The 26,786-nt window shown below is 43.6% G+C and overlaps 1 long non-coding RNA gene across 1 annotated transcript in view; it reads right to left on the bottom strand.

Annotated features, from left to right (window-relative positions):
• The window catches only part of LOC137384300 (uncharacterized), a 232,187-nt gene that overhangs the window by 78,786 nt on the left and 126,615 nt on the right, over positions 1-26,786 (bottom strand). The gene's annotated exons all lie outside the window — the stretch shown is intronic.

The following is a 26,786-nucleotide window of genomic DNA, read 5'->3' as shown; positions in this document are numbered from 1 at the left end:
TTGTTGTGGTATGCTACCTGCTTGTATTTATCGAATGCTTTTTACAGTTCTCCCAAATGGTGCTGATGAGGCACGAAACTGAAAATAGTTTGCGTTTCCCAATGTTCACTTCGGACAACTAATGCAGTCACTCCACTGATTCACAGCCATTTTGGATGGAAATTAAAAGTTGTACCCCCATCCCCACCCATATCTACTTTAAAAAAAAATGATGCCACCCAATTGTTCACTGCAAAATGCACCATGGGGCCATAGCAAACTAAAGGATTGGAAATGGCAGCATTCTATCTGGGTCATGCCAGAAACTGAAAATCTGAGGAGCGTAGGAACAGGGGTAGACCATTCAACTCCTTAAGCATATTGTGCCATTATATTAGTTCACGGCTGATCTGTACCTCAATTCTATTTACTTGCCTTTGCTCCATATCCCTTGATTACCTAACAAAAATCAAGCAAGGGGGCATAATGTTAACATGAGAGTTAGGCCTGTTAGAAGTGAAACCAGGAAGCATTTTTTTCTCATAATGGGTAGTGAAAATCTGGAACTCACTCCCCAAAAGGCTGTGGATCCTGGGTCAAAGTGAAATTTTCACATTATGCCCCCTTGCTTAACAAACATGTTGGAGTTTTTTGACTATGTTATTTGTAGCATAGATAAAGGAGAACCAGTGGATGTGTGTATTTGGATTTTCAGAAGGCTTTTGATAAGGTCCCACACAGGGGATTATTAAACAAAATTACAGCACATGGAATTGGGGGTAATATACTGGTATGGATTGAGAATTGCTTAACAGACAGAAAACAGAGAGTAGGAATAAACGAGTCATTCTCAGGATAGCAGGCTGTTACTACACGGGTACCGCAAGCATCAGTGCTGGGGCCACAACTGTTCACAATCTATATGAATGATTTGAATGTGGGGACCAAATGTAATATTTCCAAATTTTCTGATGACACAAAACTAGGTGGAAATGTAAGTTGTGAGGAAGATGCAAGGAGGCTTCGAGGGGACTTGGACAGGCTAAGTGAATGGGAAAGAACATGGCAGATGGAATATAATGTGAATAAGTGTGAAGTTATCCACTTTGGTAGAAAGAAACAGAAAGGCAGAGTATTTCTTAAGCGTGTGATAGGCTGGAAAGTGTTGATGTCCAAAGGGACCTGGGCGTCCTTGTCCATGAGTCACTAAAAGCTAGCATGCAGGTGCAGCAAGCAATTAGGAAGGCAAATAGTATGTTGGCCTTCATTGCAAGGGGTTTTGAGTACAGCAGTAGGGAAGTCTTGCTGCAATTGTATAGAGCTTTAGTAAGACCACACCTAGAATTTTGTGTACAGTTTTGGTCTCCTCATCTAAGGAAGGATATGCTTCCCATAGAGGAGATTCACCAGACTAGTCCCTGGGATGGCGGGATTGTCCTATGAGGAGAGATTGAGGAAACTGGGACTGTAGTCTTGAGAATTTCGAAGAATGAGAGGTAATCTCATTGAAACTTACAAAATTCTTACAGGGTGTGACAGGGTGGATGTAGATAGGATGTTTTCCCTGGCTGGTGAGTCTAGGACTAGGGGACATCGTCTCAGAATAAGGGAAGCTCAATCATTGAGCATGTTCAAGACAGAAATTGATAGATATCTAGATACTAATGACATCAAGGGAAATGGGGATTGTTGTATGATCGCTTTAAGAGTGATATCCCTTTAAGAACTCAGTATGCTAATGAGCTAAGTACCAGGGTGTAGTCATGTGACTAGAAGCCATAGTCACTCTGTGCTGGAAAACCCTAAACGAAGGTTCTGTATATAGTTTGCTCTGTATTGCATATACTAATTTAACTGTTAATAAACCCTCTAGAGATCTTCAAGGAACTGGAATCCACATACCTCATTGTGCTGCTTAAGATAGCACAAAGAAACTCATGACATGGTGGCAGCGGTGGTGAAAAGACAAGATATAAGATTGAAGGCCATGGGTAAAACAGCTGTGCAAACGACCCTTCCTACAGCCAAAAGAGAGAAAGTTAAAAAACAATACTGGCCCAAACAGTGGAAAGAATAAAAAACTTACCTCCAGCTATGGGTGTCAGAGCACTGAATGACAGGCTGCAAATAAATTCCTGTGATCGGGTGAGTCATTGTGGAGACAGTCGAGAAATCCCAGTTTTAAAAAAAGCTTTGCAGTGCTTAAAAAATTGATTTTTTAAAGGGTCCGTGGGAGAGAGAAAAAAAATGGGGAAACTCAATTTCTCTGTCAGGCTTTATCTGAAGAGGACCAGAAAGATCCTATAATGATATGGAAAGTGCTGGGAGATCAGCTTCAGGTAAGAGTGAATTTTAGAATTCGTCACCTGGAATTGATTTCCTACAGGCAACAGCCACAGGAATCAATAGATCAATTCATCAGTAGATGCTGTAGTAAGGGCAACGAATGTGATTTTTCAGAAGCTGAGCTGTTGGAGTGAATAATGGAGCTGGTGATTGTCTCAACACCTATTGAAGTGTTTCAAAAAGACCTCTTAGGGAAAAAGAAAGGTCACAGCACTGATGCGCTGCTAGAAAATGGTAGGAAACACGAAGCTATTGTAGCTAGACAACAGAATCTGCAAGCACTAGATGCAGCTGACAGCATCGGCACAGTAGCCTGGTCACAAAAAGCAAGCAAGTTGTGTGGTAAGTGCAGTTTGTCCCACTCACCGCAAAGTTGTTCCGCATTTCAAGACCTGTGCAAGGCATGCAGTGCAAAAAGACACTGGGCCCGCCGATGCAAGAATCCAGGCTCCAAAGACACAGCCAGAGGTCACAATAGGACACAAACAAACAGAAGACAGGCACAGCAACATGGCAACAGCAGCAAGGAGAGTGCCAGAGACCTACATAAACACAAGCCGATACACAAAGTCCACAGTGAAATAGACCTGAGACAAGACTCAGAGTGGAGCGATTCTCAGCCAGAAGACAAGCAGGCATTTCACATTGTAAACCTGACACATTGAGCTGGATTTTAAGAAGCCCTCGATGCTGTGATCCCTGGCGGGGAGGGGGCTGGGGGGTTGCCTAAAGATAGCTCCGGATGAGGCCTGGCATGGACCTTGACACCGGCAGGGCCCTGCCCGATCCTCCTGGCAGTGGCGAGACTCCCTCACCGCTGGGCGATGGGACCACAATTAACATATTCAAACTGATAAAATTAATACATTTAAATACACTTACCTGAGATCTTGAGGGTCCACAATCTCCGGCGTAGCAGCTGGCACTCCCACACCTTCAGATCCATATCTGGGAGAAACGAGGCATGACACTGGTAGGAAGGCGGGGGAGGTAGGTTTATCAGTGTAGGGAGAGAGGGGTCAAATATGCATAATTGGTGTAGGGGATGGTGCGAAGTGTTGAACCTTAAACTTTGTGCAGTTTGCGGTGGGAGGAAGGTCAGATGTAAAAGGTTTTGAGGGGAGGAAGGGTAAATACATATTGTAATTGTTATTGCGGGGGGGGGAAATCGGGCATAAGAAATTTATTTATTTACTTTTGGGGGGAGCTTTCTTTAAAAACTCAAATATGACGGCAGGGCTGGCTGCCCTTTAAAAATGGCGCCAGCGCCTGCGCACAGGCAGCTGAAACCATTGCTGGCAACGGACAGCTCGCCCCCTCCACATGATTGGAGGGGGCGGGCCGTCCTGGCTATTTAAATGAGCTGCCACGCTTAAGATCGCGGCAGCTCTTTCGTGTGCGGCCCACGCTGGCGGGCTCCCATTTTTGAGCTCTCCACAGGCTCATAAAATCCAGCTCATTGTGTTGAAGTCAAACAACTGGAAGCTTTTGCTACTATTCATATCATGTGACCAAAGAAAGTTGGCAAACACACACTCAGGACTAAGATTGACACGGGAGCTAGTGCAAATATCCTACCAGTCCGAATCCTGAAGGATATGTACCGGGGTCGTTGGAAATTAATGATATAACCAACAACTTCAAAGTTAACTGCATACAATGGGTCACCCATCCCTTGCACTGGCACACTAACAATGCAATGCAGCTATGGCAAGTCAGCATGGAAACCACAAATATTTTACCTGGTAGACACGAGCAGACAAGCAGTGGCAGGACTACCAGCATGTAAGGACCTCAACATCATGACTATCCACAAGGTCACCAAGGTACCCATTGCAGTAGAAGAGACCAAGGGTACCCGCATTGAGTCAGTCCAGGGCTTACAACAAATATACCCGGATAGATTCAATGCCATAGGAGATTTCAAAGGTGATGCCGTACTGCACCTCAGAGAGGATGCAATTCTGTCAATCGACCCTTGACCCTCCCAGAAAGTGCGGCGTGCTCGTACAAGAAAAGCTTAAATGCGAGTTTAATGACATGGAATGCAATGGCATCATCCATTGCGTACATAATCACACAGGCTGGTGCAGCTCAATTACGTGCACACTGAAGAAGGATGGAGCAATCAGGGTATGTCTAGATCCAAGGCATCTAAACCTCTCCCGAAAGAGATGCCCCCACAAGATTCCAACACGAGAGGAATTGAATCGCAAGTTCACGGGAGCCAACTTCTTCTCCAAGTTGGATGCTAAACATAGATATTGGTCGGTACACCAAGCCAAGGAATCTCAGGAAATTACCACCTTCAGGACACCATTTGGAAGATATTGCTTCCAGAGACTACCTTTGGCTTATCTGTCAGTCAAGATCTGTTTCAGCAGCGCATGGACAGAATTATAGAAAACGTGCCTGGATGTATATGCATTGCCGATAATATTGTGGTAATGGGCAAAACCAAAGAAGAGCATGATCGAAATCTTCATTCACTGATGGCAGTAGCTCGTCGCGAAGGGCTCGTTTTTAACAGCAAAAAGTGCCAAATGAATGTAAGTCAGATCAATTTCTTTGGCTCCATATATTCAGGTTGCAGAATCTGTCCTGACCCAGGCAAAGTTGAAGATGTAAGGCATATGCCGACTCCACAAGACAAAGAAGATCTACAGAGATGCCTTGGACTTTTCAACTTCCAAATTTTTCTGATAAAGCATCAGCACTGAGAGAGCTCTTAAAGAAAGACATACTATTTGTATGGCAGGAGGACCATCAGCATATATTTGACTCTATCAAGCAAGCATTGTCAGCAGAATCCTGTACCCTGCAGTACCATGATCTGAAGAAGAAGACAATCCTGGAAGTCGACACCTCACAGAAAGGTCTAGGAGCATACATCCTGCAAGATGGCAAACCAATTGCATTCAGATCCAAAAGTTTATCCTGAGCACAATCCAATTACTCAAACATCGAGCGTGAAACACTTGATCTGGTGTTTGGGATCACAGGGTTCCAAACCTATCTGTTCGGTAAGCAGTTCGCCAAGAAATTGGAGGCCAAAGAGAGAGAGAGAGAATGGAGGGAGCAGAGATTTAAAAAGCGTGCCAAGAAATCAGAGGCCGGAGAGAGAGAGACAGAGAACGGCGGGAGCGGAGCAGGGGGGAAAAAAAATCGAAAAGTGACATCAGAGTGACGTCACAGTCGACAGAGAGCAGGGAAACAGACAGCGGCCGGGGTGAGTATACTGGTAAGCTTTTAATTTAATCTCAATCAAACATAAAATAAGACTTGAGTGATTTATTAGTTTATAAACTAAAAAGAGAAGTAGATTTGATAATTTATCATACAGAGTGAGAGAGAGAGATCAACAGGGAGTGTATTTGCTCAAATTAATACGATCAGCTGCATTAAGTATTAATAGCATTTAGTCATAGAGAGATACAGCACTGAAACAGGCCTTTTGGTCTACTGAGTCTGTGCTGACCATCAACCACCCATTTATACTAATCCTACATTAATCCTATATTCCCTACCACATCCCCACCTTTCCTCAATTCTCCTACCACCTACCTACACTAGGGGCAACTTACAATGGCCAATTTATGTATCAACCAGCAAGTCTTTGGCTGTGGGAGGAAACCAGAGGACCTGGCGGAAACCCACACGGTCACAGGGAGAACTTGCAAACTCCACACAGGCAGTACCCAGAACCGAACCTGGGTTGCTAGAGCTGTGAGGCTGCGGTGCCACTGCACCACTGTGCCGCCCCACAAATAGTTTACTAATAGTAGTAAAGTTTATCAGAATTGGCAAAGCTTTATTAGCATTGGTAAGGTCTATTACCAGTAGAAAGGTCTGCATATCTGTGTAATCAAGGAAAGTCTAACTTTAGTTGAAGGTGGTACTAGCATTTAATAAGTACAGTAAATTCTACAATATGCAGGAATTATTCTCAGTTAATTAAGAAAGTAATTAAAGTAAATTAACTAATAACTTAAGTAACAATGGCAGGCCAGGTGTTATGTGGCAGCTGTGGTATGTCGGAGCTCCTGGATGCCAAGGCGATCCAGGACAAGCACGTCTGCAGAAAGCGTAAGCAGCTAGACGAATTCCGGATCAGGATTATTGATCTGGAAGCTGAACTGCAAACACTGCGCAACATAAGGAAGGGGGAGAAATACCTGGACACTTGGTTTCAGAGGACAGTTACACCTGTTCGAACAGGGTCATCTGTTTTGGTCTGCAGTGAGGGACAGGAGGATGTGACTGTGAATGAGGCAGGTAAAGGGACCGAGGCTCAGACTTTGCAATTGTCAAACAGGTTTGAGGTGTTCTCAACCCGTGTGGATGAAAGCGAGGTGTGTAAGGTGGATGAACAGACTTGCCATAGCACTGTGGTACAGGAAGCCATTCAAGTGGGGGGAGCAAAAAAGGAATGTCGTAGTTGTAGGGAATAGTATAGTGAGGGGGCTTGATACTTCTGTGTAGCTGAGAGCGTGCATCCAGAAGACTGTGTTGCTTGTCCAGTGCCAGGGTTCGGGACATTTGCTCAGGGCTGGACAGGAACTTGGAGTGGGAGGGGGAGGATTCAGTTGTCGTGGTCCATGTAGGTACCAACGACATAGGTAGGACTAGGAAAGAGGTTCTGCTTAGATAGTATGAGCAGGTGGCAACAAATTGAAGAGCAGAATCTCAAGGGTAATAATCTCTGGATTATTACCTGAGCCACATGCCAATTGGCAGAGGGCACATAAGATTAGTGAAATGAATACGTGGCTCAAAAACTGGTGTGGGAGAAGTGGGTTTCGATTTGTGGGGCATGGCACCAGTACTGGGGAAAGCGGGGGCTGTACCGTTGGGACGGTTTGCACCTGAACTGTGCTGGGACCAGTTTTCTAGCAAACCGTATAACTAGGGAAGTAGAGAGGGCTTTAAACTAAACACGGGGTGAGGGATCAAGCCTGGGTAGATGTAGCAAACCAAGGGGTAGAGTCAAGGCAGGACAGCAGAATAGTAATATGGGAAATGAAGGTCAGAGAATGGCAGGCAGGGACAGAGAGAAAAAACCCAATAACACACCAACAGTCAAGACTAGATGTTACAAAGATAACAACAAGATAAAACTAAAGGCTCTGTATCTGAATGCACTTAGCATTCATAACATAGTAAACAAACTGATAGCACGCATTGAAGAATATAAATATGATCTGATCGCCGTTAGGCAGCAGGATGACAAGGATTGGGTCCTGAATATTTATGAGTATATGATGTTCAAGAAGAATAGGAAGCTTGGTAAAGGTGGAAGGGTAGCACTCTTAATCAAGGATAGCATTGGTGCAATAGTTAGAGATGACCTTTGTTCAGGAGATCAGAATGTAGAATCGGTTTGGGTGGAGATGAGGAATAGTAGGGGAAAGAAGTCACTAGTGGGAGTGGTCTACAGGCCCCCTAACAGTAACCACAATGTAGGACGAAATATACAAGAAGAAATATTGGGTGCTTGTGATACAGGGACGGCAATAATCATGGGTGATTTTAATCTATATATAAACTGGGAAAACCAGATTGGCAATAGTAGCCTGGATGAGGAGTTCATAGAATGCTTTCAAGATGGTTTCTTAGAGCAGCACATTCTGGAACTAACCAGAGAGCAGGTTATAATAGACTTAGTATTGTGTAATGTGACAGGATTAATTGATGACCTCAGAGTAAAGGCACCTCTAGGTAGCAGCGACCACAATATGATTGAATTTTACATCCAGTTTGAAAGAGAGAAGAGTGGGTCTAAGACTAGTATTTTAAGCTTAAATAAGGGCATCTATGTGGGCATAAAAGTTGAGCTAGCTGAAGTGAACTGGGTTACTAGGCTATGAGATAGATCAATCGAGACGCAGTGGCAGACATTTAAGGGGATATTTCAGAATACTCAGAATAAGTATATTCCTACTATAAAGAAAAATTCTAAGGGGAGGACCCACCATCCATGGTTAACTAAAGAAGTTAAGGAAAGAAACAAACTTAAGGAAAAAGCATATAATTGTGCAAAGATGAGTGGCAGGTCAGATGATTGGTCAGAATATCAAGAATGGCAGAGAATGACTAAAAGGTTAATCAGGAGAAAGAAATTAAAGTATGAGAGGAAGCTAGCTAGAAATGTAAAAACGATAGCAAGAGTTTCTACAGATATTTAAAAAGGAAAAGAGTAAGTAAAGTGAGTGTTGGTCCTCGAGAGAGTGAGAATGGGGAGTTAATAGTAGATAATATGGAAATGGCAAATGAAATGAACAAATATTTTACTTCTGTCTTCACTAAAGAGGATACAAAAAACATTCCAGTAATAGCTGTAAATCAGGAGGTGGAATGAAGAGAGGAACTTGCTGAAATTAAAATCAGCAGGGAAGTGGTACTGAGCAAATTGATGGAGCTGCGGGCTGCCAAGTCTCCAAGTCCTGATGGGCTTCATCCTAGGATCTTAAAAGAGGTGTCGAATGAGGTATTAGATGCATAGGTGTTAATTTTTCAAAATTCGCCAGATTCTGGAAAGGTTCCATCAGACTGCAAAGTAGCAAATATAACCCCTCTATTCAAGGAGGGAGGGAGGCAGAAAACAGGTAACTATAGGCCAGTTAGCTTGACGTCTATGGTGGGGAAGGTGTTCGAATCGATCATTAAGGAGGCTCTAGCTGGGCACTTAGAAAAACTCAAGGTAATCGGGGTACTCAGCATGGTTTTGTGAAAGGGAAATCATGTTTCACCAATTTATTGGAGTTCTCTGAAGGAGTAGCATGTGCTGTGGAGCCCATTGATGTTATATACTTGGATTTCCGAAAGGCATTTGATAAGGTGCCACATAAAAGGTCATTGCGCGAAGTAGGAGGTCATGGTGTAGCGGGTAATATATTAGCATGGATAGAATATTGGCTGGCTGGCAGAAAACAGAGAGTATGCATAAATGGGTTCTTTTCTGATTGGCAGGATGTGACGAATGGAGTCCCGCAGGGGTCTGTGCTGGTGCCTCAACTTTTTACAATTTATATCAATTACTTAGATGAGAGGAGCGATGGCATGGTACTTAAATTTGCAGATGACACAAAGATAGGTAGGAAAGTATGTTGTGAAGAGGACATAAGGAGGTTGCAGACCGATATAGACAGGTTGAGTGAGTGGGCAAAAATCTGGCAGATGGAGTATAATGTGGGAAAATGTGAAGTTGTTCACTTTGGCAGGAAGAATAAAAAGGCAGAATATTTCTTAAACGAGGAACAACTGCAGAATTCTGAGGTGCAGAGGGATCTAGGTGTTCTAGTGCATGAATCACAAAAAGTTAGTATGCAGGTACAGCAAGTAATAAAGAACGCTAATGGAATGCTATCTTTTATTACGAGAGGAATTGAAAATAAAAGTAAGGATGTTATGCTTCAGTTATGTAGGGCATTGGTGAGACCACATCTCAAATACTATGTGCAGTTTTGGTCTCCTTATTTAAGGAAGGATGTGAATGCGTTGGAGGTAGTTCAGAGGAGGTTTACTAGATTGATACCTGGAATGAACGGTTTCTCTTATGAGGAAGGGTTGGACTGACTGGGCTTGTTTTCCCTGAAGTTTTTTAAGAGTGAGGGGAGACTTGATTGAAGTATATAAGATCCTGAATGGTCTTGACAAGGTGGATGTGGAAAGGATGTTTCTTCTTGTGGCTGAGTCCAGAACAAGGGGGCAGTGTTTTAAAATTAGGGGTCGCCCTTTTAGGACAGAGACAAGCAGGATTTTTTTCTCTCAGAGGGTTGTGCGATTTTGAAATTCTCTGCCTCAGAAGGTGGTGGAGGTGGGGTCATTGAATATTTTTAAAGATAGATTCTTGTTAGGGAAGGGAATCAAGGATTATTAGGGGTAGATGGGAGTGTGGAATTCGTGGATACTACCCTGAGGAACTCCTGCAGTGATGTCCTGGATCTGAGATGATTGACCTCCAACAACCACAACCATCTTCCTTTGCGCTAGGTATGACTCTAACCAGCGGAGAGTTTTCCCCCTGATCCCCATTGACTTCAGCTTTGCTAGAGCTCCTTGATGCCATACTCAGTCAAATGCTGCCTTGATGTCAAGGGCAGTCACTCTCACTTCACCTCTTGAGTTCAGCTCTTTTGTCCATGTTTGAACCAAGGCTGGAATGAGGTCAGGAGCTGAGTGTCATCATAGAAGGATGGCCTGATACGATAAAAGATGTGCCAGAAACACTTAGATGCTTTTGGCCTTATAGAGATGGACTCGGTATCTCAAGAGGCGTAACCTTCAAAGGAAAACAAGTGCTTGTGCCCAAAGCTCTCCGACTGGACATTTCGTCACAACTTCACCAATGCCATATGGATATAGAGCGAATGAGCCGACTAGCACAAGGCACTGCTTATTGGCCAGGGATCAATGGTGACATTGAAAAGTTAATGAGGATGTGCGAAGCTTGCCAAAGCCATCAGCAACAACGTAAAGAACCTCTACACCCCCACAAGATTCTGTCAGTCCCTTGGTCCAGAATCACCACTGATCTATTTACCATGAATGGAGATGACTTTATCTTAGTCACCAATTATTTCTCCAAATTTCCAATTGTCAGACAGGTAAAAAAAAGACACTTCAAGTGCTGTTGTCGCAAACACATTGAGTGCCATATTCAGTCTGTTCGGTGCACCTGAAGAAATTATTTATGACAATGGGCCACAGTATATGGGCAGACCTTTCAGGGATATGTGTGCCAAATGGGGCATAAACCATGTGACGTTCTCACCACACTATCCTAGATCTAACGGTCTTGCCGAACAAATGGTTTGCACAGTTAAATCGCTTATCCTGAGGTGTAGGACTGCCATTTTACACCTCTGAGCTACACCTATGGATATGGTCTTACCGTTACCAGCAGAGATCATGTTTGGCAGACAGATGAGAATGATTCTCTTAAGCCATCTGTCCAAATTCTCTGAGATGCAGGAGACACTGTTTGAAAAACAAGGGAGAATGAAGATGGTGCCTGACCACCATGCAAGGGTAGAATTACCTCAACTACACGTAGGACAAAAGGTCAGGGTCATACACCCCACCATGAGAATATGGTTACCCGCAGAGGTAACCAACGTGTTCAGTGAGCCTAGGCCGTACGAGGTTACAAAATCTCATGGAGCAGTGTTGAGGAGGAACCGAAGCCAATCAAGAGAACTGTGCAATATTCCAATTGTGCACAGCGGACTCAAAAGAACACACTCCGACGATGAGGTTCTGATGAAACAACAGGACAACAACCAACACATTGAGAACACATATGCAAGCCAAGATCAGCCGAGGGTGAAATCCACATCCCCAGAAGGTTATATATAACAAGATCTGTCAAACCACCGAAATGCTATATGGATGCTTAAGCTTCAGCACTCGTAAATTTCACAATCCCTATCCTTATACTTGTAAATTGTATAATCTCTATCCCTGTATACCTAACTTTGATATTATCCAATTTTACGTGTTTTTACTTGTAGCGTACGAGACTAATCTTTGGAAAGAAAGGGGATGTTGTACTATTGCTTTAAGAGTGATGTCCCTTTAAGAACTCAGTATGCTAATGAACTAAGTACCAGGATGTAGTCATGTGACCAGAAGCCGTCGTCACTTTGCACTGGAACACCCTAAACAAATGTTCTGTGTGTAGTTTACTCTGCATTGTATATACTAGTTTAGCTTTGAATAAACCCTCACGCTGTAAACATATCTGTAAACATATCAAAGTTCACATCTCCTTCCTTTTTATAGATTTTGGCTGGAATCCCATCAGTTCCGGGGACGTTGTGTGATTTTAATTGTGCTGTAGCAGTCTTGATCTCTTCATGGGTTGGTGGTTTATCCAGTTCAGACTTCACTTCCCTCTGGGAGATCTTTATGATGGATATCTCCTGCACCATCCGCAAGTTACCAAATTGGCTCTCAAAGTGTCCTGACCATCGGTGCAAAATAGACTCTTTATCCATGAGCAGGGTTGTACCATCCAAAGATTTTAGTGGCACCTGCAGCTTGTGGGAAGGTCCATATATGGATCTCATTTCTCCCACATCTGCATACATTTGTATCCTCTCAGCCAGTCGGGTTCACCAGTTGTTTTGGATGGCTCAGATGTTGGTTTGCAGAGTGCTGCAGGCTTCACTGTGCAGCTTTAGTAGCCTGGTCATCAGGGCACGTGGCAGGTGTGTTTCTTTTGAAGAAGCTCTTGGATTTCCATGCCATTTTCATCAAACTAATTTTGGTTTCTTCTGGTGAGAAGCCAACCACTTCTGCAGCTGTTTCTTGTAGGCTGGATTTCAACTGTTTCTACTGCTGTGCTGAGTTAATTTGACTGCCTGGAGTTGGGTCATTGCGAAGTCTGTCTTCAAGCTTGCTCTGGAAAACAGTTTTTACGTCTCGTAGATAGAGTCTATGGACTTGTAGTTCCTTGTTTGTGGGCCCTTCTTTTTGGAGCATGGTTTGATTCTCAAGGCAACATTAGCTCAAACCAGCCTGTGGTCAGTGTAACAGTCAGCACTGGGCATAACTCTGGTGTGTAGTATGTCCTATATGTCACATTGGCGCACCAGAATATAATCCAAAAGCCAGTGCTTTGAGCAAGGATGCCTCCAGGTGGTCTTAAGTCTGGCTTTCTTCTGGAATAGAGAATTAGTGAAGTTAAGCTTGTGCTCCATGATGAATTTTGGCAGATGTCGACCTTTGTCATTACAGTTGCCAATGCCAAGTCTGCCCAAGACAGCTTGCCAATGTTCTTGATCACACCCAACTCTTGCGTTGAAATCTTCAGTATGATGAGCTTATCCTTGGAGTCAACCTTCAGGAGAAGGTTGTGCAGGTCACGGTAGAATACTTCTTCAGCAAACAAAAAGAGGCAAAACATCTTGAAACTTGCATGCTGGAATATTCGCACCATGTCAGATTCAGATGACCACAGACACCCTGAAAAGCATTCCGCACTTGTAGCCAAAGAATTGTCTGGCTGAACATTGACATCATAGCACTCAGTGAAGTTCATCTCGCAGAGCAAGGATCATTAACAGTGCATGGAACAATTTATGCACTTTTCTAGTCAGGGAAAGGTAAAGATGAATGATGCCTCTCAGGTGTTGGATTTATGATTAAGAACTCCATTACCAGCAGGCTTCAGAACCTCCCCATTGCTTTTTCTCATCAACTCATAGCCCTATGACTCCCAATCCAGGACACCCAGTTTGCCACTTTTATCAGCATATATGTTCCTACCCTACAAGCTGATATAGAGACCAGCTTCACCCCTAGTATTGTCTTTTCATTATGGTGTTGAAATTGTGCTGTGGGATATGATAAAATGGACACTTAATGCATTCAAATCAAATTCATTTCTTTGTTATTTTACATGAAGCCTTCACTCATTTTAAACAGATTGAATGCAATTAAATTAGAGGCCATAGAAATTTCATAGAAATCCGTTAAATGTTTGTTTAGAAGAATTACACAAAATAATTTCAAGGCCTACACAGAAATACATAGAAGTTACAAACAATCCATGCTCCTGTTTGCCTTCCACACAAGCAATTTGTTCCAATTTGGTGGCCCAAACTGATTGAATGATAGAATCATAGAATGGTTCTAGCACAGAAGGAGGCCATTCAGCCCATCATGTCCATGCTAGCTCTCTGCAAGAGCAACTCAGCTAGTCCCGCTCCCCCACTTTTTCCTCGTAGCCCTACAAATGTTTTCTCTTCAGATAATTATCCAATACCCTTTCAAAAACCACAATTGAATTTCCCTCTACACTCTCAGGAAATGAATTCCAGATCCCAAACACTCACTGTGAAACAAGTTTTTCCTTAGGTCCCCTTTGGTTCTTTTGCCCTTCACTTTAAATCAGTGTCTTCTGGTTCTCGACCCTTCCGCCAATGGGAACAGTTTCTCCCTTTCTACTCTGTCCAGACCCCTCATGATTTTGAACACTTCTCTTAAATTTCCTCTCAACCTTCTCTTCTCTAAGGAGAACAGCCCTAGCTTCTCCAGTCTATCCTCATATCTGAAGTCCCTCATCCCTGGAACCATTCTTGTAAATCATTTCTGCGTCCTCTCTAAATGCCTTCACATCCTTCCTCAAGTTTAGTGCCCAGAATTGGACACAATACCCCAGTTGAGGCCAAACCAGTGTTTTATAAAGATTCATCATAACCTCCTTGCTTTTGTACTCAGTGCCTCTATTTAAAAAGCCCAGGATCCCATATGCCTTATTAACCATTTTCTTAACCTGCCCTGCCACATTGAATGATTTGTGCACATCTATCTGCTCCTGCAACCCCTTTGGAATTGTATCCTTTAATTTATATTGCCTCTCCTTGTTCTTCTTCCCAAAATGTATCACGTCACACATCTCTGCATTAAATTTCAACTGCCCATTCCACTAGCCTATCTATGTCCTCTTGAAGTCAATCATAGTCCTTCTCACAGTTCACAATATTTCCAAGTTTTGTGTCATCAGCAAATTTTGAAATTGTGCTTTGCACACCTAAGTCGAGGTTATTAATATAGATCAAGAAAAGCAGTGGTCCTTATACCGATCCCTGAGGAACTTCACTGTATACCTTCCTCCAGTGCGAAAAATAGCCGTTCACGAATACTCTCTGTTTCTTATCACTCATCCATGCTGCCACTGTCCCTATATGTGACACTTTATCAAAAGCCTTTTGGAAGTCCATGTGCACAACATCAACCACATTACCCTCATCAACCCTCTCTGTTACATTATCAAAACCTCAATCAAATTAGTAAAATACAATTTGCGGATAACAATTATTGTTTATTCATTCATGGGATGTGGGTGTCGCTGGCTAGGCCAGCATTTATTGCCCATCCCTAATTGCCCTTGAGAAGGTGGTGGTGAGCTGCCTTCTTGAACCACTGCAGTCCATGTGAGGTAGGTACACCTCCAGTGCTGTTAGGAAGGGAGTTCCAGGATTTGACCCAACGACAGTGAAGGAACGGCGATATATTTCCAAGTCAGGATGGTGTTTGACTTGGAGGGGAACTTGCAGGTGGTGGTGTTCCCATGCATTTGCTGCCCTTGTCCACATAGTTGGTAGAGGGTGCGTTTGGAAGGTGCTGTCTAAGGAGTCTTGGTGCGTTGCTGCAGTGGATTTTGTAGATAATACAAACTGCTGCCACTGTGCGTCAGTGGTGGAGGGAGTGAACGTTTGTGGATGGAACGCCAATCAAGCAGGCTGCTTTGTCCAGGATGGTGTTGAGCTTCTTGAGTGTTGGAGCTGCACCCATCCAGGCAAGTGGAGAATATTCCATCACACTCCTGACTTGTGCCTTGTAGATGGTGGACAGGCTTTGGGGAGTCATGAGGTGAGTTACTTGTTGCAGGATTCCTAGCCTTTGACCTGCTCTTGTAGCCACGGTATTTATATGGCTACTGCAGTTCAGTTTATTTTTTTATTTAGAGATACAGCACTGAAACAGGCCCTTCGGCCCACCGAGTCTGTGCCGACCCACAACCACCCATTTATACTAAACCTACAGTAATCCCATATTCCCTACCACCTACCTACACTAGGGGCAATTTACAACAGCCAATTTACCTATCACCTGCAAGTCTTTGGCGGTGGGAGGAAACCGGAGGACCCGACGAAAACCCACGCGGTCACAGGGAGAACTTGCAAACTCCACACAGGCAGTACCCAGAATCGAACCCGGGTCCCTGGAGCTGTGAGGCTGTGGTGCAGTGGCGCAGTGGTTAGCACTGCAGCCTCACAGCTCCAGAGACCCGGGTTCGATTCTGGGTACTGCCTGTGTGGTGTTTGCAAGTTCTCCCTGTGTCTGCGTGGGTTTCCTCCGAGTGCTCCGGTTTCCTCCCACATGCCAAAGACTTGCAGGTTGATAGGTAAATTGGCCATTAGCAATTGCCCCTAGTATAGGTAGGTGGTAGGGAAATATAGGGACATGTGGGGATGTGGTAGGAATATAGGATTAGTGTAAATGGGTGGTTGATGGTTGGTGGGTCGAAGGGCCTGCTTCAGTGCTGTATCTCTAAACTAAACTAAATTGCGCCGCCCAATGGTAGCCCCTAGGATGTTGATAGTGGGGGATTCAGCGATGGTAATGCCATTGAATGTCAAGGGGAGATGGCTAGATTCTCTCTTGTTGGAGATGGTCATTGCCTGGTACTTGTGTGACGCAAATGTTACTTGCCACTTTTCAGCCCAATCCTGGATATTGTCCAGATCTTCCTGCATTTCCACTCGGACTGCTTCAGTATCTGAGGAGTCGCGAATGGTACTGAACAATGTGCAATCATCAGCGAACATCCCCACTTCTGACCTTACGATTGAAGGAAGGTCATTGATGAAACAGCTGAAGATGGTTGGGACTAGGACACGACCCTCAGAAACTTGTGCGGTGATGTCCTGGAGCTCAGATGATTCACCTCCAACAGCCACAACCATCTTCCTTTGCGCTAGGTATAACTCCAACCAGTGGAGAGTTTTCCCCCTGATTCCCATTGACTTCAGTTTTGCTACGGCTCCTTGATGCCATACTTGGATAAATACTGCCTTGATGTCAACGGCAGTCACTCTCACCTCACCTCTTGAGTTTAGCTCTTTTGTCTATGTTTGTACAAAGGCTGTGATGAGGTCAGGAGCTGAGTGGCCCTGGCGGAACCCAAACTGAGTGTCACTGAGCAGGTTATTGCGAAGCAAGTGCTGCTTGATGGCACTGTTGATGATACCTTCCATCACTTTAATGATGATTGAGAGTATACTGATGGGGTGGTAATTGGCTGGGTTGGACTAGTCCTGCTTTTTGTGGACAGGATTTTTTAGAATTAGAACATTACAGCGCAGTACAGGCCCTTCGGCCCTCGATGTTGCGCCGACCTGTGAAACCATCTGACCTACACTATTCCATTTTCATCCATATGTCTATCCAATGACCACTTAAATGCCCTTAAAGTTGACGAGTCTACTACTGTTGCAGGCAGGGCGTTCCACGCCCCTACTACTCTCTGAGTAAAGAAACTACCTCTGACATCTGTCCTATATCTATCACCCCTCAACTTAAAGCTATGTCCCCTCATGTTTGCCATCACCATCCGAGGGAAAAGACTCTCACTATCCACCCTATCTAACCCTCTGATTATCTTATATGTCTCTATTAAGTCACCTCTCCTCCTCCTTCTTTCCAACGAAAACAACCTCAAGTCCCTCAGCCTTTCCTCGTAAGACCTTCCCTCCATACCAGGCAACATCCTAGTAAATCTCCTCTGCACCCTTTCCAAAGCTTCCACATCCTTCCTATAATGCGGTGACCAGAACTGCACGCAATACTACAGGTGCGGTCTCACCAGAGTTTTGTACAGCTGCAGCATGACCTCGTGGCTCCAAAACTCGATCCCCCTACTAATAAAAGCTAACACACCATATGCCTTCTTAACAGCCCTATTAACCTGGGTAGCAACTTTCAGGGATTTATGTACCTGGACACCAAGATCTCTCTGTTCATCTACACTACCAAGAATCTTCCCATTAGCCCAGTACTCTGCATTCCTGTTACTCCTTCCAAAGTGAATCACCTCTCACTTTTCCGCATTAAACTCCATTTGCCATCTCTCAGCCCAGCTCTGCAGCCTATCTATGTCCCTCTGTACCCTACAACATCCTTCGGCACTATCCACAACTCCACCGACCTTCGTGTCATCCGCAAATTTACTAACCCACCCTTCTACACCCTCTTCCAGGTCATTTATAAAAATGACAAACAGCAGTGGCCCCAAAACAGATCCTTGCGGTGCACCACTAGTAACTAAACTCCAGGATGAACATTTGCCATCAACCACCACCCTCTGTCTTCTTTCAGCTAGCCAATTTCTGATCCAAAGCTCTAAATCACCTTCAACCCCATACTTCCGTATTTTCTGCAATAGCCTACCATGGGGAACCTTATCAAACGCCTTACTGAAATCCATATACACCACATCCACTGCTTTACCCTCATCCACCTGTTTGGTCACCTTCTCGAAAAACTCAATAAGGTTTGTGAGGCACAACCTACCCTTCACAAAACCGTGCTGACTATCGCTAATGAACTTATTCTTTTCAAGATGATTATAAATCCTATCTCTTATAACCTTTTCCAACATTTTACCCACAACCGAAGTAAGGCTCACAGGTCTATAATTACCAGGGCTGTCTCTACTCCCCTTCTTGAACAAGGGGACAACATTTGCTATCCTCCAGTCTTCCGGCACTATTCCTGTCGACAATGACGACATAAAGATCAAGGACAAAGGCTCTGCAATCTCCTCCCTGGCTTCCCAGAGAATCCTAGGATAAATCCCATCTGGATATACCTGGGGGTCAATTTTCCACATTGCTGAGTAGATGCCAGTGTTGTCGCTGTACTGGAACAGCTTGGCTAGGGACGCGGCAAGTTCTGGAGCACAGGTCTTCAGTACTATTGCCGGAATATTGTCGGGGCCCATAGCCTTTGCAGTATCCAGTGCCTTCAGTCATTTCTTGATATCACGTGGAGTGAATCGAATTGGCTGAAGTCTGACATCTGTGATGCTGGGGACTTCAGGAGGAGGCCGAGATGGATCATCAACTCGGGACTTCTGGCTGAACATTGTTGCAAATGCTTCAGCCTTATCTTGCGCACTGATGTGTTGGGCTCCCCCATTATTGAGGATGGGGATATTTGTGGAGTCACCTCCTCCAGTTAGTTGTTTAATTGTTGACCACCATTCACGGCTGGATGTGACAGGACTGCAGAGCTTAGATGTGATCCGTTGGTTGTGGGATTGCTTAGCTCTGTTTATCGCATGCTGCTTACACAGTTTGGCACGCTAGTCCTGTGTTGTAGCTTCACCAGGTTGACACCTCAATCTGTGCTGGCTTTCCTTAATTAATCCACATTTGTCCAAATGACTGTCAATTTTGTCCTGAGATTAAACTGACTGGCCTGTAGTTGCTCAGCTTATCCTTACACCCTTTTTTGAACAAGAGTGTAACATTTGCAATTCTCCAGTCTGCTGGCACCTGTCTCACTCACACATTACAAACTTATGAACTACAAATATGAACTTATGAAGTATGACCCCAAAACTGACACTTCCTGTAAAGCAAAATGGATTTGAGAGGGCAGTGACCTTTCCTTTCCTGCCAATACACGTGGAACTGCAAAAATCCCAAGCTAATTTTCATGTCTGGACAAGTCTTGGTGAAGTAATTTTTGTGGTAATGGCTGCATTTCTCCAACTAATTAAAAATAACTGGGCTCACAATACTGTTGCAGACACTTCAACTGCAGATTTGAAATGATGAGTGATACCCAAACTTCATTGTCTGACAATGGCCTAACCATCAGAAACTATTTATAAGGACAATGGAAAGAGATGCTCAGGTCACATAACAAAAGCTAGGGGCTGAATTTTGTTGAGCACCTGATGTCAGGCTCCGTGGTGGATGAGGGCCAGAAGATTACAGCAGCAGTGGCCCACCACAGAGCCCGACGTTGGGATTGCCGGGCACGATCTTCCCGGTGGTGGCAAGGCTCCGTGACCGCACCACCCACTCCCCCCCCCCCCCACCCCACCACTCTGTGACAGGACCCGACTTTAAATATTTAAATAAACCTCATGAATACATTTACATACAATTTCCCCGTGATCTTACCGATTGTCCAGGATCTTGCATGCGACGGGCTGCACTCATGCACCGTCACTTTCCCATCCAGGCAAAGCTGGTGCCACCGAGGTGGGGAAGTGGGAACTTAGGATTTTTAGTGTAGTGGGAGGGTTGAATGGGGTCAAATCTGCATTTTTAGTGTGGAGGGGGAAAGGGTGACCTCTGAACTTTGTGCAGTTGGAGAGGCGAAAAGTCAATTTAAGTGTTTTGCGGGGGGAAAGGGCAACTCTGCAAATTAAGTGTTTTTGGGGCAACGGGGCATGAATTTATTTGTGGTGCAGTATGGGGGGTTACGGTGTTCAAATCTGCAGTTTTTATGGCAGGTCTGGCAGCCCTTTAAGAATGGAACCAATGCCTGCACAGAGGCAGCTGACACTGTTTACACCGTCGCTGAGGCCACTCACACTACGTGATTGGTGGGTGACCCGCCCTGCATATTTGACTGAGCCACCATGCGTTAGATCGCAGAAGCGTGGCGGTGCATTGCCAATGCATGCAGACCGCCTTTTGTTTGTCCACCACTGCTCCTAGCAGTGGGTAAAGAAAATTCAGCCCTAGATTTCTGATAAGGGATTTTAATAAGACATATTTGGGGCAGACAGAGACAGAACCTCCATGCCAACAAAGAGAAAAGGCCCTGCCTAAGACTAACTGCTTTAAGCCACATGTAGGCAGAGACTCAAGTTGACCTTGAATTCTTCACCTGAGGAATCATACCAGGGCTTCGCCATCGAACCTTGACTGTGGTATAACAAATGAAATCTACTACTGTGAACATAAAACAACACCAAATCTGTCCTCCTAAAACTCCAGAGCTTTTCTTCAGTGGACAAAAAAGAATTACAGGCTTACATCGTTTCAAGTCTTACCTGTGAAAAGCAAGTGTACCAGAAAACTCTTGAAATCCTAAGACCTAAATGCATGCTACTTTTATAATTGCACTCTTTTCTTGAGTGTCTGTATATCTGTATGGGTGTGAGAGTGGGTTAGTTGCACATATTCAGGTGTTAAACAATACACATTTATCTTTCTTCTAAAACCTATGAGAAAGCCTGTCATTTGGATGTTCCTGACAGTTAAATCACTCAAAAGTTATTTAAAAAATTTTAAACATGCTGTCTTCGGTCAGTCAAGAGGTGAAAAAGGGGGTGCCATCCCTAGCATCTCTCATCTGTCTATAACACATCACCCTGTATCTAAGCAGGATTAGAAGATTATGGCCAGTTCCTCCACAATTTCCAGTCTTACTTCCCTCAGTATCCTTGGATGCATCTGATTCGGTCCTGCTGACTTAACTTTAACTACAGGCAGCATTTTCATACCTCCTCTTTATCAATTGTGCTCACTGTAGCCCAAAACTATTCTTGTGGAAATTATGAGGATAAGCCCTGCTCTCTAGTTCTGTTATGAATAGGAAAGGAATAGAGGGATATGGGCCCCGGAAGTGCTTTTGCCTTTATCAGCCACATGGCGCCTCAGAAGCCAAATGTAAAGTTTAAATCTATGTCCCCGTTGATTTGCAAATATCTGTAGTTGCTAATACTGACAGGTCTTGATCTAATTTAAGATATATCCACCAATGTAATTACAATGCTGAAACCGTACTTCCCAAGCCTCTGGGCCCACAGAATTAACAAAAATAACAAGCAGTTAATAACAAAAAATAGGACTGTGTTTCTGGGGCTCAGGGCAGCATGTGACCCTCAGGCTGCAGGCTGTACACCCTGATCTAGGTTACAAATGGTTATTGATAGTGAGTTTTATGCATTACAATGTATTTTGTAGGCAGTGGATATCTCAAACATCCATCACTGGTGCAGAAACAATGGAAAAACATTTTTTATACAGAACAACAGATAGTTTTAGCCTTTGCCACTCAAAAAACTTCTATAGAGTTTGTTTTAAAAAATGCTCTAGCCTTCATTGACAAAATACGAGGGCTTGTGTTTCTTTTGGCGAGAACACCCCCCACTCCCACCTCCCCAAAAAAAGGCTGTTTGACATGTCTTGTAGTAACCTATATTTAAGGCTGTAATTGATCTGAGGGGAACTGGATAATGGATGAACTGTTCTTCACCTTCCCCCCTCCGAAAAATGCTGAAAGAGGTAAGATAATGCTTCTCTGTTCCATGTGTTTGGTCCTAATTTAATTTAAAAAAAGGCTCACTTGAAGCAGTTCAGTTTTATTTTGGTTTCAACAACAAGAGATAAGTGCTCTTTGAATCATTCTGGAAACCAACCAGCTGGACATTTGTTACATTTCTCATTGTTTTTTTGGTAGCTTATGCCAGGTAAGGTTATAGTTCCATTACAATTAATGGGGAATTGTAGAGAAAAGAATGTGCATAACTCTTGTCTAGGCAAACAAAGAGGCTTCAAGCCATATACACACGATTTGCTTCTTTAGAATCTTTAGAGTTCAATTCTATACAGTGTCAATGGTCTGAATCAAAACAGTAGACAAATTCCAATTTTTGGAATGAATGCTGAACTTTGCTAAATGAGCCCTCAGCCAACATCAAATATAAAATATAGCACAATGAGCAGAATGAAGAACTAATTGAGCCAACATTCCTTTTGCAGTGAAGTGTGTTACAAACTAACTTACACTTAACATCCTACAATTGAACCTTATACTACATGTGTGTGCGTGCTCAAAGAACTGTCTGCCTTCACTAATTTTATGCCTTTGGCAGTTTGAGCAGTATATTCATTTGAGCAGAGATGCTCTTTGGAGAATAAATCGCTGCTAATTTATATAATTCCATTAAACTGGGACACATCTTTGTAAAAGATCTGAACCAGTGTCTGGGCCCACAGTGTAACGTTTCAGGTGGCTGAATCTGTGCACATTTGGTGTAGTGTCATTACTACATGTGTATGAAGCAACACTGAAAATGCTTTGGGCATTTGTTAACCAGATTTACAGATCTCACCTGTCTTCCTGCGAAAATGTTATTACCTTGTTTGCATCTTTTTCAATTGAATTAAGATGAATTGAATTAACAGGCACTCTTCCCATAATATAATGAAATGTATACACTGCACAAACCACTATGCTAGATTTAAAAAGTGAAATCGGCTTTAGTAATGCAGCAGTACCTGCTGAATTAGTTACAGCCACTAATAAAATTCAAGAAAGAACTTGCATTTGGATAACGCCATTCACCTGCTTGGAAAGTCCCAAATCCTTTAAATGACAAACAATTCCTTTTGAAGTGTAGTCATTCTGGTTATATTGACTAACACAGCACTAAAGATCCCAACAACAGCAAGCAAGATAAATTACCATATAACTTGTTTTTGGTACTGTTGGTTCAGGGATATTACGCAGAGGGTGGTGGGCACCTGGAACGCATTGCCAGCGGAGGTGGTAGATGCGGGCACGATGGAGTCTTTTAAGATGTATCTAGACAGATACATGAATGGGCAGGAAGAAAAGAGATACAGAACCTTAGAAAATAGGCGACATGTTTAGAGAGAGGATCTGGATCGGCGCAGGCTTGGAGGGCCGAAGGGCCTGTTCCTGTGCTGTAATTATCTTTGTTCTTTGTTCTTTGTTCTGGATAGATGTTGGTTAGGGCAGTAGGAGAACTCCATGTTATTCTTCAAATAGTGCCATTGGATCTTTTATGCTCACCTGAACAGGCATATGAGGCCCCAGCTTAACATAGAACCTCGATGACAGCATCTCTAACAATGCAGTACTCTCTCATATCATACCAATTTCCTTTGTTGAATGATAATTTTCTTTAATCCACTGACTGGAGATCTGAATTTATATTTTTTGAAGAAATTTGAGAGAATAGATGAAGGATGACTTTGCTAGCAGCTTTGGATGGTACTGGTACTGCCTGTGTGGAGTTTGCAAGTTCTCCCTGTGTCTGCGTGGGTTTTCTCCGGGTGCTCCGGTTTCCTCCCACAAGCCAAAAGACTTGCAGGTTGATAGGTAAATTGGCCATTATAAATTGTCACTAGTATAGGTAGGTGGTAGGGCAATATAGGAACAGGTGGGGATGTTTGGTAGGAATATGGGATGAGTGTAGGATTAGTATAAATGGGTGGTTGATGTTCGGCACAGACTCGGTGGGCCGAAGGGCCTGTTTCAGTGCTGTATCTCTAATCTAAAAAAAACTAATTTGCAATACTGTATCCTACATTGCAAGGCCTGTGAGGTGGAGACAAAATGGCTGCTCATCCCTGGAAGAATCAAGAGCCAGGAAGTTTAAGGGAACAGCCTGTTCTTTTTTTTTTAGCAAGAAGAGAAACACTGCTTCCTTGCTTGAATCACTGGGTGACTGCCATGTGACAAGCCCCTCCCCATCTGAGGTTTTAAGCTTGAGTTTCACTGTAGCAGCGTGGAGAAGCTTCTGGACTCTGACATGTGCAGACCCAAGTGGGGGTCCCTTTCTCTCTCCATTTCAGTTTACAAGCTTTGAACTCTGCCTGTTAACTGACCACCTTTGCATACTCCGGCTACAATCAGAAACCCTGTTGAAGAAAATCATCCGCATTACTGTCTCCAAGAAAGCCACTGAACCAGTCATCTGCCTCTTCAAACGAAAAGCCGCAGAACCACCGATTTCAACTATAAGCCAGCCGAATCACCAAATGTGACAAACTGTGTGCCCCTTTTTTCTATGGACTCTAACTCAACCAATCTACCTTTCCCCACTCTGTCATCTATTTGTGTGTGTGTAAACCTCTAGTGTGTGTGTGTGTGAGTGAAAGTTGGCATGTTTATTATTTCATTAGTTCGGTTTAGGTACAATAAAGTTAACCTGTTTCTTTGTTAACTCAAGAAAACCTGTCCGATTGGTTCTTGTTATCATTATAGCAAGTAAGTAATCATTTTGTGATTCTGTGAAACATCTAATAAATTGGTCAGTACATCCACTTTAAGAAAGAATTAAACCTATTGTGGTCAAACAATGAGAGGGAAAAGAGGGAAGCCCTTCGACCCCTCTTCACTTGACGCATAACACTCAGTACTTCATTGAATTATCAGCCTAGTTTATGTGCTCAAATCCTGGAATGAGCCTGAACTGACAACTTTCTGATTCAACAGGAAAAGCACTTCTAAGCCAAGTTAATTGTTAACCATAATAATTATCATGCCTATTTAACATGGTAGCATGCTGTCCACTCTGGCAACAAAGAGGCCGCTGTGAACGTCAAGCCCTGACCTCGACTGAATTTGGTAGGCAAACTGCAGATGCCAAATGGGGGGTCCTGATGCAGCTTGCCACTGACTCTGGATTGTTTGTAGATTCCATCTGTAGCTGACTCACAGTGCAGCAAGCTGGATAGCCTTATCCCAGGATCTGATGGATGTAGACTTGGTAATCTGAGGCCATTTCTGAGCTGACTCCATGCTTTGTTCCACACATGACTCACAAATAGGCCCAGTCTGGCTGATGTCCTGCTAGTGATGTTGTAAATGTGCCATGTCCAAGCATCTTTCTGTGGAAAATTATGCCCAGGGATTTTCTCTTGGCCCTGATTAAATTTTAACAACAGCTCAATCCTCACTTCCTATTCCTTGTGCTTACCTCTTTTGGGGAATAGCACGGCTTAGGGACATGTTGGGGGGTAATGTTGCCGCCCTATCTCCAGGATCCTTCTCCATATATATTGCTGCTTATGCTTACTGGCCAGCTCTGTTTTCACAGCTTATCTGGTGGATGATGCTCTCTACTAGATGCTGCCTGAAGACAGTGCAATCTTCTTTTTTGTAGTCCCAGTCTAGTCTTCTGGGTGGCTGGATTTGGACATGGAAGTCAAGTGTGAACAGAATTGGCATTTGATCATTCCCCACATTTTCATTAACGTTTAGGTCTGAGCACTTGCTGATCACAACTGTTGTTATAGTGGCGAGTTTAAGCACGTCATGGGAGCCAAAGCTGTTGGTGTGGTAAATGGATTGGAATCTTCAAGATGCTGTAGTCCAAATCATTAGTTATGTCTAGTAAATCTTTGCCTGCAGTCTTGATTGACTGTCAATTCCACTTGGGGTGTTTTATATTGAAATCCCTCAGATCAGCATGATCCCAAATTTGATTTCTTTTGGATAGATTCCATGAGAAGAATTCCCTAGTCACAGTGTTTACTATTTCCACAATCTACATCCATTTCAGCTACTTCAGCCCCAGCAGGTTTTCCTTTGCTTTTTCTTGACCTCCTTTTCTCATCCCTTAGTTGTACTTCTTGCCTTTGCCTGTGCCATTGTTCTTCGCTTTTTAGTCAATCAAACCAGTAAAACTAGTTAGAATACTAAACTGATAAAGTTCTTTTCGGTGACGTCTGCCACATCTGTTTTGTACGTTCTCCGTCTTGACTACTAGCCTAGGTAGTAAGACTTGGAACTTGCTAAGGACGGCCCAAGGGTTATTACTCTTTTCACATCCTTTTTATGTTGAATATTTTGGAATTTGTAACACTCAAGATTTTGCCTTAGCTCTTTAAACTTTCCATACCTGGATAATTGATAAATCCTCCTGACTGGTGCAAAAAGTCTGCAATGTCATTGGCCTAAATCAGAGAAGAGTCTTTTCTAATCCTCAGCTTCTGAAAGTCAGCATTGTACGAGATTGGATTCAGATATCTTTCAGCCAGACACTTCACAAAAGGAGGAGATAGAACGGAGAGAGATACAACTGGCTGCACTAGTTTGATTGGCAGCTCATAGAGAACAAAAGCACAATCCAAAGTAAAAGTTATAGCTAGAAGCCCAGCAAAGGAGAA

The sequence above is a fragment of the Heterodontus francisci genome, chromosome 2 (assembly GCF_036365525.1).
Source record: "Heterodontus francisci isolate sHetFra1 chromosome 2, sHetFra1.hap1, whole genome shotgun sequence".
Classification (NCBI taxonomy): domain Eukaryota; kingdom Metazoa; phylum Chordata; class Chondrichthyes; order Heterodontiformes; family Heterodontidae; genus Heterodontus; species Heterodontus francisci.
This window is presented reverse-complemented; position numbering and strand designations above follow the sequence as displayed.